Source organism: Sphaerodactylus townsendi, unplaced genomic scaffold, assembly GCF_021028975.2.
Source record: "Sphaerodactylus townsendi isolate TG3544 unplaced genomic scaffold, MPM_Stown_v2.3 scaffold_18, whole genome shotgun sequence".
Classification (NCBI taxonomy): Eukaryota; Metazoa; Chordata; class Lepidosauria; order Squamata; family Sphaerodactylidae; genus Sphaerodactylus; species Sphaerodactylus townsendi.
In genome coordinates, this window is record NW_025950341.1 from 834,078 (window position 1) to 843,672 (window position 9,595).

Below are 9,595 nucleotides of genomic sequence, written 5' to 3' on the forward strand. Positions count from 1 at the left end.
GATTCAAAATCTTGCAAGTTAAAGATAATAGCATAGGTAAATCATGGCCTAGATACAAGGAGCATATTATGAAAGAAAAGGATGGATAAATCTAGATAAATCTTTAAATCTAGAGAATCATTAATATTTAATGATAAACCCTGCCATTGGTTTACCTATGCACAACTTTATAACCATTTTAAAACAGCTATGATAAGGAGCTATGGGGATTTGATTTAAAAGATAATGAGTTGGACAAAACTGAAAGCGGGGAAAAAACAAATCAGTAGAATTTACAAACTATTATTAGAAGTTAAAATACAACAAGAATTAGTCCAATAATGATTAAATGGGCAGACACTCTAGGCAGGAACATCCAACTGGATACTTGGATAAAAAACTGGTCAGATATGTATGCGTTCATGCCTTGTACCATTTTAAGAGAGAATAATTTGAAATTATTCTCCAGATGGTACCATAATCTGCAAAAAAGTTGCTAGAATGTATAAAGGATACTCACCAATATGTTGAAAATGCAGGGAAAAGGTGGGTTCTTTTATACATAGTTAGTGTTCCTGCAAAGCTGTAAAAAAATTGGATTAAAAAACACATACAAATACAAAAGGTATTAAAGTTGAAATTTAAGAGATTATTAGAAATTTACCTGTTAAGTCCTGCTTATTCAGATCTTAAACATAATCTTCATCTTCTCCTTTACCTAATATCGACGGCAAGACTCCTACTAGCAACCAACTGGAGATCTCCAATATTACCTACCACAGAAGACTGGGTACATAAAGTACAGGAATTTAGCCAAGCAGACAGAATTAAGCAGCATCTTAGTTACAGCACAACATCTTCAAAGGTTCAAGAGTGCAAAAAAATGAAGTGGGCCCTCTGGAAAAGCTTCGAGCCCGTTTCCATAAGGCGTTTCCATAGACGCGTCCAGCCCGGAGGCCTGGGGACCACGCCTCCCTGGCCCTGCTGGCCTGCTTTCGAGCGGTATGGGCGGGGCAGAGGCGTGTCCAGACAACGACGCCCGGCGACAAGGGACAAGGTAAAGTGCGGTGGAACTCCCAGGCACTCGGCTGACGCCGAACAATGTTGGACAAGTAGAGGTCCTCTTTCAATCAAGTGAAACAGCTGGCTCACCAGTTGGCTCGGCCAGCGGCTTCACTGCAGCGTTTCCCCAAAAGGCTAGGAAGGCTCTGGGAGAAGCTTGCTGGCTCCAGGCCAGGCGGGCAGCGCGAGGGCGGTGCGGCTGCGCTGCAGCTGCGCCCCTCGTGTGAATGGCGGCCTGGAGACGGTGTTTTTACCGTCTCCAGGCCGTCATTTCTTCTATACCACGTCATGAGCTTGAGAAAACGGCCATAATCAAGGCCAGATATAACTTTACAAATTAAAGTTTTGTATAATTTAATCAACTTCCAATTCTGACATCCTTTTGCACATCTTTATGACTAGCTTTATAGAAGTGATGAATGAACTTAAATTAAGGATAAGCAATAGTAAAGCTGTCTTCCGAGACAATTATATTTAACAAGTTACAGAGAATGACTAAGAGGAAGTCACACAAAGATGTTTTTTGTACTTGTTTCTCTTTTTCTCTTTTCCTGTTAAATGTATGGTTTTATGGTAACTATGAATGCATAATAATAGAAATGTTTAAAAGGTAAAAATTTCATTAATGAACGATAGAAAAACAGTGGGTGGTGGTTGCTCTATTTTGTTCTTTTTTAGATTCTTTTTTTATTTTACACTGTTTAAGAATCTTTATCACATGGGAGGAGATTTCTCCCTTCCTGTAATTATGGTTTGTTTTATGCTTCATACTGGTTTCTCATGCTACTGTATAATTTGATATAATTACTTAAAGTATGTAAAAATAAATTAAATTAATATTAGGAAGAAAACTATTTTAATTAGGGTACATTCATATGGTTGCCCTTGCTGGTGCCCAACGATTTTTTCTTTCTTTCTCTGTCTCAGTTTGCACTCTGGAGCATTCATACAATGTTGCACTTTAATTGTCCTCTTTCAATCAAGTTGAAACACTGGCTCACCAGTTATTACACTGTACTAGATTTGCCAAAACTAGATCCAAGGATGTTAATTTATCTTCTCTTTTTCAACCCAAGTTACCAGATTTGTTCAGATGATTTGTCTTGTTGAATAATTCCGATTCTGCTTTTTGTGAAGAGGTAGCAAATTTTGTCATGGAAATAATTCAGAGTTTATAATTTATTTATATTTACCTGAGTTTTATCGTCTGTTTTCATATTATTTATGTTAGTTGTGTTTTTTGTTATGCTAATAAAGTCTATGCCATTCATTTGCTATTCATAATTGTCCTCTTTCCAGATTTTCCCTACCCTCAATATATTCTTTCTGCTCCAGTATGATCTTTTTTCTTCAAGAGGGGATGCAGCCCAAGTGCACTGGCACACCATCTGTTTAGCTTAGTTTATTCAATTTATATCCCGCCCTCCCCTGAAGGACCAGTGTGTATTTTCCTGCTCTGCAAAAGTCCCACCCATCTTATTTAAACTTATTTGGCACTGTTTTCCCAGCATTTTTCCTGCCATGCCATAGGAGGGCATTGTGAGGGTTTTTAAATGGTCATTAATTGCTATGATGCTACGGCACTACATTAATCTATTGCCACTTATCTAGCCTTATGCACTAACAGCGATTATTGTTTATGTCATATACCACCCCAGTGACTAATTTTCCTTTCCAGGGTTAAATATAAGCCTTATGCAAAGTTTTTGGAATGCAGTCCATTGGCACTGCCAGGTTTCTGTGGAAATTATTACTGGATATGGTCTTATCCCTGTACAGTTTGCAGCAAGCAACATATTTGATTTCTTTTGGAAGATCCAGCATTAATTTACTGCTTTAACATGTTTCAAGGTGGCCATGAAAGTAGAAAGCAGACTATAAGTCTACTTCAGCCACTCAGGGTAAAAAAATAATTGGATGAGGGATCCTTGTGAGAAGCAGTTGCATCCACATTTCCTTACTGAATTAAAAGATAGATGTTCCTTTTCTTCTCAGTTGGGGACAAAATAGAATTTAGTTTTCTCTGAAGTGGTAGTGTAATGGCACATATAAATTGACCTGCTAAATGCTGACATTATTGATGGAATGAGCCACAACTATCTAGGGCCGTGGTGGTGAACCTTTGGCACTCCAGATGTTATGGACTACAATTCCCATCAGCCCCTTCCAGCATGGTCAATTGGCCATGCTGGCAGGGGCTGATGGGAATTGTAACATCTGGAGTGCCAAAGGTTCGCTACCACTGATCTAGGGAGAGAAAGTGTGTGTGCCCTTACGTATACTGCTGGCATGCACAGAGATCCTACGTGGGAATTATTCCAAAATATCTCCCATTGAGGAAAAGTTTGTGAAGAGACACTTTAAGATCTTTAATTCCACAATATAATAATGACACAGTGATGAACAGATGGAAATGTTCCACCTTTGCTCTTTTCCCCTCTTTGTTTTTCTTCAAAAAGTCACATGGAAATTAGTTGCTTCTATATTTCATTTTCCCCCCAGCATACACTTTCCCCTATTAATTTATATAACAACTAATGTGTGAAAGATGAGTGTTATCCCTCATTGGAGCTCACCACTTTTTAATTAATTTCCCAGCAGTGTATTAATTAGTCATGTAGAGTATTCTAGAACTCTTTGATACTTTCTTAATCAGATTAAGAATTTATTAAGTGAGCATCCATAATGCCACATGCCAGTCATTTAAAAAAATTATCTCCAGATTATCACAAATAAAGGTTCATTTATATACCCTGAAATACTGAAGAGAAGGGAAGGGACAGACAGACAGACAGACAGACAGACAGACAGACTGTTTTGATGTTTGGGAAAGATTGCGAGAGAATAATAATGTAGTTCTATGATAACAGAAATGTAGACTTCATAGTCACACTTGGATAAAAGGAATTTGTCAATTATAATTAATTCAGAGTTCAGAATAGGAATATAATACCTGATTTTTCTCCAAATAAGCCAGAACAGTCATGGACATAGAGAGTGGTGATCCCCCAATGATCTGGCCCACCAACATGTTTCCTGGTGTCCACTTATTTCTTGGGGCTCTTAAGGGTAAAATTCAAAAAGTCTTGCATGAAAAAGAAAAAAAAGTATGCTTTGGGCCACCCCTTAACAGCTGACTAACTAGATGATCTCGCCCTTGGTAAGCATGTAACAGCTGTTATCCTCTCTAAGCCAACCACAGATGTTTTATGTTTTCAGGATTGGTAGTCTTTTCTTGTAGGTGAACAAGGAACAACCTCCCATTTGAAACCAAACTGATGACTGGATCCAGCTTTCCCCTGCTTCCTTGGAGTAGGAGATACTTCAGTAAAACCCAGGAGGGCATCTGCAGGGATCACCTAATCGGAAGATGCTACCTCTGGCACAAGGAAATGTTTGACTTGAGACCTCCAAACCATCTGTGGAACCTCCCAGAATTTTCTAATTGGCTCCACTCCAGTAGCAGCCATTTTGTGGTGGAACCCTCTACACCACAGGTGTCAAACTTGTGGCCCTCCAGATGTTATGGACTACAGGTCCCATCATCCCCTGCCAGCATCATGCTGGCAGGAGATGATGGGAACTGTAGTCCATAACATCTGGAGGGCCGCGAGTTTGACACCTATGCTCTACACTTTCCCAAAATTCCAAAAGTCCTCATTGATGCAAAAAGATGAGTGGAGCACCAGAAACCTTTTTAATATCCTGTTGCTCAAAACAAACAAAATATGTGTAATCCCTTAGCAGAGATGCCAGTAACCATGCCTGTTCACTTCGCAACTTCTCATGTGAGATGGCTTTGAGGTTTGGGACAAGTTTGGGATGCAGATTGTGAGATTGAGTGCAGAAAGAAATACTAGAGTAATACACATCCCTTCGTTTCCAGGGTGGTTTGGGAAATGCCAGCAGCCAAAAAAAGTGGCAAAACATAGTGGGCGGTGTTGGCCATGATCAATGATGTATGTTGTAAAGGTGATAGGGAAAGGGCACTGCTGCATATTGTTGTTACTTTGCTAAGGCCCCTTCCACACACGCAAAATAATGTGTTTTCAAACCACTTTCACAGCTGTTTGCAAGTGGATTTTGCCATTCTGCACAGCTTCAAAGAGCACTGAAAGCAGTTTGAAAGTGCATTATTCTGCATGTGCGGAATGAGCCTAAGAATAACCAGGGCACACAACCCATTTCTGTGCATGATTACATCAAAAAGGCACTGTTAATAGTTTATGATGATTCTTTCCCTCCCCTATTTACATCCAGTGCACAAAGTGCCCAGAGTTGGGAACAAAATGACTTATGACCTAATTACGAGACAAACTCTCTGCATGTTTTTAAACTCATTAGTCCCATGGGGTCTAGATTCTGATTGAAGCTATGAGGAAAGAAGTCTTAGAGTCTGCCCGCCTTGAACCCAAACTGATACTCCACACACCTGATAAATTTCATACACAAAATCCCCAGCATATTATGTAGTCAGGTCCTTAGAGGATATGCACAGAGTCTGGCAAATTTGCACCAATATTCATGTTCCCTCCTGTTCACCAATCCATGGGGAATTGGGGGAACCCTACTTTTAAGACAACAGTGTCTCTACCCATCCTTCCCAAACCTTGGGATGCCTACTAGTGCTGTGCCTAAAATGAGCAGCCAGTTCTCTCCATTGGGTAGTGAACCCACAAGTATACAGAAAAACATGTCTGGACAGGCCCTTGCCCATATCTGTCAATCAAAGCACCTATCTCAAACTTTTCCTGAAGGGATTAAGAGAGCACAATGACCTTGCCTTGGAGAGTATTCCCATCTCCAGCCCTGGACTATACACCCCAGCAGAGACAAAGGGTTTGTTAATGTGTTTGCCACAAGCGTTCCTGCCAAGGGTTGTATCAACCCAAGAACTTCTTTCTCAAACTAATCTCTCTAATGACCACCTCATTTACATTGTCATTATTATAGAAACTGCAGTTTCATCAGTTTCCTGCCAGCTTCAGACATTCCTAAGCTTGGCCCTCAAACTAATGCCTCAACCATTAGAGTAATGACTCAAACCATTAAGGTTGATGTCTGTCTTTTGTCTTTCCCAGGAAAGGCAAGATTCCTATTTGTCCTTGGAGACTAAGGGCAACTCTGCATAACTTTGATGGTCCCTTTTCCCTTGTAAGAATCCCCCTCTCGCAGTGGTCATTGTTCAATATCTCTGAAAACCTCTCTGTTGATATTGTTCCACAACATCTAGTTCTTCTACCATAGCTGAATGCAGACTGTTCAGCTCTGTTCATTGGACCATTCTGTTCCAAGATTAGGTAACTATAACCCTAACACCCCAGTTCCCTTCACCTACTCCCAACCTATCCACTCAACACTGCTTATATCCTAGGAAGGTATGTGGGTTCTGCTGTTTTGATCATTGTATACTTGTGTAACTTATTATGCTGAACTTATTAAACTTTATTTGCTCTCTTATGGATTTTCTCACAAAAGCTGACTTCTGTATATATCGGTAACAAAGACCCCAAGCTTGCCCAACCTTTTCTTAAGCCAAGAGTCTGTTCTTGTGAATTCCCCACTCTCAAAGGGAGAGACTCCCACAGTCTCATGTACAAATAATCCAGTCAACAAGGTTAATGCAAGTGGATCTCAGCACAGAGCAGGGATCATCAGGGGAGTGGGTAGGGCAGCTGTGAATTTCTTGTGTTGTGCAGAGAGTTGGACTAGATGATCCTTGGGAACTCCTTTAGCTCTATATTTCTATGTTTTATGTAGCATTTGGCAGCAAATTTTGAAAAAAATTCAAACCTATTTTCGGAAGTTAAAAAGAACTCTGGGGTACCTTAAAAAAGTCGTGAGAGTGGAGACCAGGTGCAGCAGGCCACTGGTAGTTGATTAGCTAAGGACTGTATGAATCATTAAAAGCTGCAGCCCTGATCACAGGCCTTCAAGTGAATAAAAATCAAATACAAAAGAAAGGGGAGGGATCAGTAAGAAGAAAGGGGGTGGAAGATCAAGGAAAAGAAGACAGAAATCTGACAAGTTGTTGGAACTGAGGGGCAGGGGGAGGAACAGAGATGGCCTATGAGAAATACCAGGTCAGTAAAATATAAAGATCAATGAGGGACTGAGGTTTGAAATGCTTTTAAAAAGAGAGCAAGCATGCAAAGTTATTTCAATTGATATGAAAACTTTTCCCAATCATACACTGCAGTTCTCTCAAACATCCAGTATTTATCATTGTACATTACTCTCTCTGTTCCATCCCCAATTTGTCTTCCAAGAATGCTTTTTACAGTAGGGCACACATGCTCATAATATTTGTCATTTTGATCACACTGGTGGCTGTGTCCTCCTGAAATTGTTCCGCCACAGCTGAATGAAGCTTAGACTTCATGCAACTGAGTGGACCTGAGGAACAAGAGAATAGCCACCAATGACCCAGAATGCTCAGCTGTCCTCAGAACATCTGCAAAATTAATTCAAGCTGGGGCTTGTATCCCACAGTAAATTTTCACTAAAAGAAAGGGGATGGGACAATTTTTGCACTAGTTCCAAGCTTGAACATGGATCAAGTCCCTGGATTCTGATGCAGCAGTTCTGGCCATTTCCACCACCACCACCCCCCTTTCATGCTACATGGAAATGGCTCCTTTCCATGTGGAAAGGAGTGGAAATGGGGGTGGAAATGGCTCCTTTCTTTACAGAAATACTGAGACCAACAATGCATCTGTGTACAGGACTGCTGAAGATGCAGGGAATAATGGAATTTGGTTAACAATGAGAAGAGTCTGAAACTGACATACACTTTGCCAGTTTCACTGAAGAGGTAACATCTGCCTCTCTCCCCCAGCTATGCAGCCAAGGTAAAATATCATTTTGCTGTTCGTCAAAAATGCAATTACAGACACCACCATTGATTCACACATTAAAGCTTTCAATTTAAAAAACACTAAAGAAAGACTTCTAGGAAAATGTGCTTCTTGCACATCAGCTTTCACAATATTTTGTCACGTGAGACTTCCAGGATAGCAACGGATCATGGAGGCCCACATCTATTTCTGTGTAAATTCCAAAAAATGCTCTCCAGTGGTATGGCAGAAAGCAAATGCATCAATGACACTCCACAAAGGGAATTGGAACCAGTCCATCTGGATGACAATGTGGAGGGGTGTAAAGTCAGAAACATCTCCATCTTTTATCTCAGAAGTCATGATGTTTCATTGTTCTGTTGGCTGCTGTGCTCTTTTAGAATGTGTTTCATGGCAAATGTGCAACAGATTCCTTTTCAACATTAGCAAGGAGAAAGGCAAAACAAACAACAGTACCATTTTTGTGAAGACAGTACTTAGTAATTACCAGATTGCTGTGGTATTTAACATCCACATCCTGGCCTTGGACTAATTGATAGGCGCTTGATGGGGGAAAACACATAGGGATAGCAACCAAGTGCATTTTTATAATTATATGAATACTATTAATTGCTTTGATTATTCAGGCACTGCTAAGCATAACGCATTGTTCTGACTATAAACATCTGGAAGGGTGTGCCCTATGGACGCTGGAGATGTGAAACTTACATGCTATTAGGTGTGAGGCTCCTATAATTTTCCTCACATGCAATCAAATGCTAGTAAATTTTGTACCTTTCCAAAGTTCAGCTTCTGGTATTTTTCCTGTCATTATTGCAGACCTCTGGCAGACAAGGCTAGATATTTTACAAGGCCAGTTCGCCACTGCTTGTGGATTTATCACAGCTATACTGCCATCTAGTATCTAAATCAGGAAGCTGCAGAAGAGAGGGGAAAAAAGTTTTCTAAAACAGGAAATAAATTGAATTTCAGGGTCATGAAATAAAGAAAACAATACTAGTGAAATATTACAGCACAGAGATAGAATACCAGTAGACAATATGGAATTTGTTGTAATGACACACACCCTGCAATTCTGCATCTTCTAGGAAGGGTGCCAAGATAGGATTAACAGGTGTATTTTAAAAGATATTGAACCAATGTCTTTTTCTTTATTGTTTCCTTTTACAGAATGGTGTGGTCTGTATATGGTATTGTGTCCTGGGAGACTTGGATGTTAATCCCCATTCCTGCCATGATACTCAATGAGTAACCATTGGCCTATCAGTCTCTCTTAGACTAAACTACTTCACAGGGTTGTGTTGTGAGGACAAAATGGGAGAGAACCATGGATAATGCCCCAGACTTCTCAGAGGAAGGGCAGGATAAAAGAGGTACTAGATAAATATATGTATTTTTTCTTCATGCTGAACTGGATAAGCCAGGCAATCCTGATATTATCAGATCTCAGATGCTAAACCAGGTCAGCCCTGAATGGGAGGTCACCAAGGAAGTCCAGAATTGCTATGGAGACAGGCAAAGTTAAAATATCTCTGTCTCTTGTCATAAGACCTCTATGAGGTCTCCATAAGTCAACTCCAACTTGACAGTATTTTCCACCAACATTATTCCTACTTCACTATATCCTAGCGCAAATTAGCCAACCAATCCAAAATTGTGTTTTTGGATTTTGTTTCTAGTTTTTTTTATATAAATAT

General features: G+C 40.1%; 1 long non-coding RNA gene across 1 annotated transcript; it reads right to left on the reverse strand.

Annotated features, from left to right (window-relative positions):
* Positions 1–499: 499 nt before the first annotated feature.
* Positions 500–8,809, reverse strand: LOC125425020. Its single transcript, XR_007243312.1, has 3 exons — positions 8,673–8,809; positions 644–765; positions 500–562 (listed from the first exon to the last, which is right to left on the reverse strand). It is a non-coding gene; the product is annotated as an uncharacterized LOC125425020 (long non-coding RNA).
* Between the last annotated feature and the right edge of the window lie 786 nt (positions 8,810–9,595).